The sequence below is a fragment of the Pyrus communis genome, chromosome 6, assembly GCF_963583255.1.
Source record: "Pyrus communis chromosome 6, drPyrComm1.1, whole genome shotgun sequence".
NCBI lineage: Eukaryota > Viridiplantae > Streptophyta > Magnoliopsida > Rosales > Rosaceae > Pyrus > Pyrus communis.
In genome coordinates, this window is record NC_084808.1 from 5224624 (window position 1) to 5230261 (window position 5638).

Below are 5638 nucleotides of genomic sequence, written 5' to 3' on the forward strand. Positions count from 1 at the left end.
TGGACTTTCTATAATTTCCAAGGATTTAAATTGTTTCCAACGTTGTGTTTTCATTTCACTGTTTTGGTGAAGTCTGATTCCTTTTTTCAAAATATATGATTCGGTTTGTAGGTGAAAGTTTTTTCAGTAAGAAAATAGTTACCTCGCAAATTGGATCCATGTTTGAACACTTTCACTTACGGTGTTGAATTCCTTTTTCTTAGTGCAATGTTTATTCGGAAACCTAATCCAGCAAACAATCAAAAAGTTTGCTGTAATTTCCGTACAATTTAAGAATTAGCATGCACGGTAAGTGCACGTTAAGTAATCATACTCCTAAAAGAATGCAATATCTACTTCTTAAATATCCTCTGCAATTCTCCCGGTTTATATTTTCTTACCTAATGCTTGAGTTTTATATTGCTTAGAGCTACTTTGGTATTGTTGTGTTTTTTTAAAAAACTTTCTGCTGTGCTGTAAGAATAAACCGCAGTAAAATAAAACAGTTGAGTGATTGGTAAACTTTTTTTTTTTTTTTTTTTTTTTTTTGAATGAATGAATGAATATTCTGTTTTCTCTCTTATTTTTCTTAGGCCGGATAATACATCTTTGAATTGATAGCTGGTTCCGTTTGAGTTGTAGATACAGTTTCACGTGTAGAACCTGCAGCTCCTGCTAAACGGATTCTATCAACTTCTCCACAAGCTGCCCTAAGGTTTTGAAATACAGGGTTCGACCTATCACTTCTGTTAACAAGAATGCTACCCTCGTCAACCAACCGTACAAAAGTGTCATTCTGAAACCTTTCCGCGTTTTCCTTGAACAACTTCAACCACGCTGTCTTCGAGAATGCCTGCAGCTCAACTAGATTTTGAGTGGTAATACAGGAGAGAGCAGCAGCATAGTCATCTTTCTCTAGCATTGTGCAGAACCGTTCCTTCACGAGAGGAGGTGGTGGAATCCGGTCTGCCTCAGTCAAGTGCATCCAGGTCATGTCCAGCAGCTCCGCCTTTCGAGCTTTGCAAGCGTCCAATATCATCCGAAGATGGCGTTTAGCATTGAAGTGAAACCCATGGTGTAACATCCCTTTGTATACATACTCGAAATCATCCCACCTCTTTTCTGTGACGCAGGCTTCTAACAAGGTGTTGAAAGTGTAGCTATCTGGTATTATCCGAACCTTAAAATCGGATCTGCTCATGATATTATTCCCATCATCTAACATCCTCAGGAACAGATCTTTCGCTTTTTCAAACATTCCGTGGTCCAAGTAAGCTTTCAGCATTATGTTGCAAGTAACAAGATTTGGGGAGCAAACGTTCTCCATTTGTTTGAAAACATAGGCCGCATTTTCAATGCTTCCGGCGTCCAAACAAACTTGAATTAGACCAGTGTAAGTCACTACTAGAGGCTTGTTTGCAACCTTACATATCTTCTCAATCTGCATTAGTGCTTCCTGGCACCTTCCAGCACTGCAAAGACATCGAGCAAAGTCATAATAGAGAGCCCCATAACCTACTATCCTTGTCTTTCCATGTTGTGAACAACCGATACAGCCTCATCTATTTTACCTCTCTCCAAAGAGTGTTCACAATTACTCGGTAAGTTAAAGCATTTGGTATAGAAGATTTCTGCACTTTCTTGAAAAACTCATGAACCAAGTTGTACTTGCCACATGCTAGCATCACCTCCATGAAAAGTCCATATGTTGTTGTGGCAGGCTGTAGGCCTTGTTGCTTCAACTGCTGCAAAACCCAAAATGCTCCTTCCCATTGTTTGCGCTGAACACAGGCATTTAATACCGCATGAAAGACAACAATATCTGGTTCCAGCCGAGGATCCCACTTCCCAAGTGCCCCAGTTTTGAACTTCTTCTTAGGAGGAGATTGCATAGTATCAATTACATCAAAAAGTTCCCTCATATGTCCTGCCTGTCCAAGAGTTACAGCAATAGAATGATAAGCTACCAAGTCGGGATACGAGGACATTTGTTCCAGCATTGCATGAAATACATTACATGCTTCCACAGGCCTCCTTGCCTTTCCAAGTACATCAAGTGCAGTTGTGTAAATGTATCTGAGTTTGTGGGAATTGAAACGTTCATGCATTTGAAGCCACTCAATGACTTGTAGCACCCATCTCCAGTTTCCTCGTTTTCCCAATAGCCGGATAACTCTCAATATTGAATGATCTGTGAATCTGATTTGTGCACTTCGCATCATCTTTGAAAACATCCACTCAGGCATGTCAATGTCTGCACCATTCAGCCACTTTTCCATTTGTGAAACTCGTTGCTTGTCCATAATATCACCGAATTCATCAAAATTCTGAAATGCTGCTCTTTCCACCTCCAAGCTTTTTTCATTAAATCTTTTAGGGAAATCCCTACCACTCTTAGTTACACTTGTTGGAACAATACCTCTATCAGTGGCTTTATCAGCATTGCTGTGGTTCCTTTCAACTCCATCTTCATTTCTAACACCAAATTCCCTCTTTCAACGGCTTTATCCCTTGACTTGTAAACTCTCGGGCTATCTCTCACATTTCATGCAATTGTACTTTTACCTTTGAAGTCTACTTCCTGTTCTAGCCGAGCAGTAACGCCCGGGCCATCTTTTGCATTTCGTACTGTTGTACTTTTACCTTTGAAGTCCAATCCTGGTTCTACCCTACCAGTATATTTTGACCATCTTCCATCTCTTGTCTCTCGCCTTATCATCTTCTTATCATTTTCATCCTTCTTGTTCTGTCTGCTATCATATTTATCCTTAAACCCTTTAACTCGTTGACTTTCATGCATGCTTCCATTTCTATTTCCAAGCGACTTGTACCGATTCTCAAATTTTGACGCCTTCTCTTGATTCAAATTCCCTTCAGGCTCCCACAATTTTGCATCCTCTTCACTACCCTCAGACACCAGTCTCCTGGAAACACCTCTACTCCGCACAATATGCTTCAGATTCTCTTCTTTCGACCTCTGCTGCTTATCTCTATCACTTCTACGCCTAACAGTCCCCATAACCTTCAAGCACTGATCAAACGACTGCTTAAATTCGAATTCCTTCTCTAAAATTTCAGACCCTTCCTTCGACGCAGCACTAATAACAGTCCTAGAATTCACAAACCTAATACCGAAAACCCGATTCCTCTTCACACTCTTCTCATATAACCCAATACCGAAAATGGGTCTCCGAAAAATCGAAAACCCAGATAAAGGAACCGGATATGGGCAACAATTCGTAGCAAAAACCCCATTAATCTGAAAATTGGAGACACCCGGTTGAGCATTTGCCATAACCATCACCTCCATTTCTCAATTCATCCAACAAAGTTCACATAGTATAGTATAAAGTTTGAAACTTTCCTTCTCAAGTGCCCAGCTACTGAGTGAAACAATTTTAGGAAATACAGAGAGAGAGAGAGAGGAACTACGAACTTGAGATTGAAGAAGCAGAAGAGCTCGAAGCAGAAATGGCGACCATGACAGCAGTCCAAGTTTTTGGAGAAGAAGCTCTTGATTTGTCGTTCGAGATAAACCCCTTTTTGGTAAACTTATTTTTGTAAAATTGCTTTTAATAAAAAAAATGTTCGAGTTCTTGATAAACTTTCTTAATATTACATAATTGTCATTTTGTTATTTTTATGTAATTATTGTGTATAAAAGTGAAGATAAAAAAAAAAAAAGAATATAATTGTCATTTTGTCAAAAATATAAAATTACTATTTTGCCCTTCCTTTTGTCAAGAGTGTGTCTCAAAAAATAAGAGCAAAATTTATTCTATTTTTTAACAATTAGGGTTTTCTTAATATATAGTATAGATAATTTATTCTATTTTTTATTTATATCTCGCTCTGAAACTTTTATCTCTCTCATTTTCTACATCTTTTTTCGTCCTATTCAACTTCTTCTTTTGTTTTTGAGCAAACTGATGATTTGCCCTTTGAACTATCATCCAACTTTTGATTTTTCCCTCTAAACTTTTTAATTAGAAGATTAAGGACTTAAACTAATTTTTTTGACCGCTTTGCCCCTGCTGTTAATTTTTCATTCATTCCATCCAAATTTCTGTTAAATGGAAGCATGTGCACAACATGTGTGGATAGTTCCGTCGCTTCATTCTTTAAAATAATTGAAAATGCTAGATTTCTAAAATATAAACCTATGCAAATATGTGTGATTCTATAACTTTTGTGTTTGAAGGTCTACTGAAGTATCGCTTTTGTCTACAAATGAGAGTTATGTAATTTGCACATGATAAGTGTTAACGTTAATTTGGGTGAAATCTATAAAAAAAATTAACAGTAGGTGGGAAATCGGCCAAAAAAAAAAAAATTAGTTTAAGTTCTTAATTTTCTAATTAAAAAATTTAGAAGGAGAAATCAAAAGTTGGATGATATGTCAGGGCAAAGTCGGCAGTTTACTCTTTTTTTTTTCTGTCTTCCTTCGTGTTCTTCATTCATTTACCCAGAACAAATTCCCACGAAACTCTGCGTCCCTCCGCCGCATCAAAACCCAAAACTCTTCTCCTTCCCCACTCCCGCCGCCCCCCTTTTTTTTCCTTATATTACCAAAAATCTTCGCGCATCCTAACCATGGATTCCACCAGCGTTTGCAACCAGCAATCATCGTTGTCGGATCGACTGCTCGGCCACTTCTCCTTCTCTGCCCTTATCCGCCGCAGCGGGCTAGGAGCTTAACGAGGATGAGGTCTTCTGGACCACCGACTTCACCGAGCCAAACGCCGACACCCCAAACCCCCGACTCAGTCTGACTCGTCGCGTCCCTCCTGAAAGCGGGTCAATCAACACGAGTCATGTACCGGAAGCGGACAATTTCGTCATCGTCAAAGCCCATCCATTCATTTCCGAGTTCGAGAAAGTTCCAGAGCTCAGGTCTATGAAGGTGCCGGTCTTGTCCTAGGTGGTGGAGAAGCACCGCAGAAACGACGATTTGGCTTAGCGACCAAAGACGACGCAAAAGGCGAGGACAGGATCAACATTTACAAAATTTTAGTGAACACTATTGTTCACTGGTGTTTACTACTTACTAACTTGAACCTCGAAGAGCCTTACTGCCACTATCATCTTCTTTATCAGGAGATTTCCCAGACATTCATTTTTGTTTTCTTTTTTATTCGTGAATTTATTTATTTATTTTTATTTTTTCATCTTCTTATCTTTTTTTGAAGTTACTTTTATTATTATTTTAGTGTTCAAGTAAACAAATAAGTGGGAGTTATTGTTGCCATATATGAATTTTAATGGAAAACTTACTATGCGTGACATTTTAAATAAGTTGAATATTTATTTGGAATGTTTAAAAAAGTTGAAATTAATTTAAATGATACTAAAATGTTGAAGAGATATTGATAGCGAAAACGGAACATTGCCCTTGTGATGAAAAAATTCAAATTTAAACGCTTGTGGTAAAGGTCCAATAAGATTCCAACCCAAAACTAACATTTTCCGTCAACTCTCCATCCAGGTTTCATAACCAAAAGAAAAAAGAAAAGAAAACTCATTCATTCATGGCTTTGAATTCTTTGCTCCATGCTTCGATTCTGTTCAAAGCCTTTTTATCCATGAGAACGATTAGATAATTTTTTTTCTTGCAGCTCTACAATCTAATTAACATTGAAAATACTAGTTATCCCTTCTT

The 5638-nt window shown here is 38.1% G+C and overlaps 1 pseudogene; it reads right to left on the minus strand.

Moving 5' to 3' along the window:
• Positions 1 to 568: 568 nt before the first annotated feature.
• LOC137736535 (pentatricopeptide repeat-containing protein At1g30610, chloroplastic-like) lies at positions 569 to 3289 on the minus strand (annotated as a pseudogene).
• Positions 3290 to 5638: the final 2349 nt, after the last annotated feature.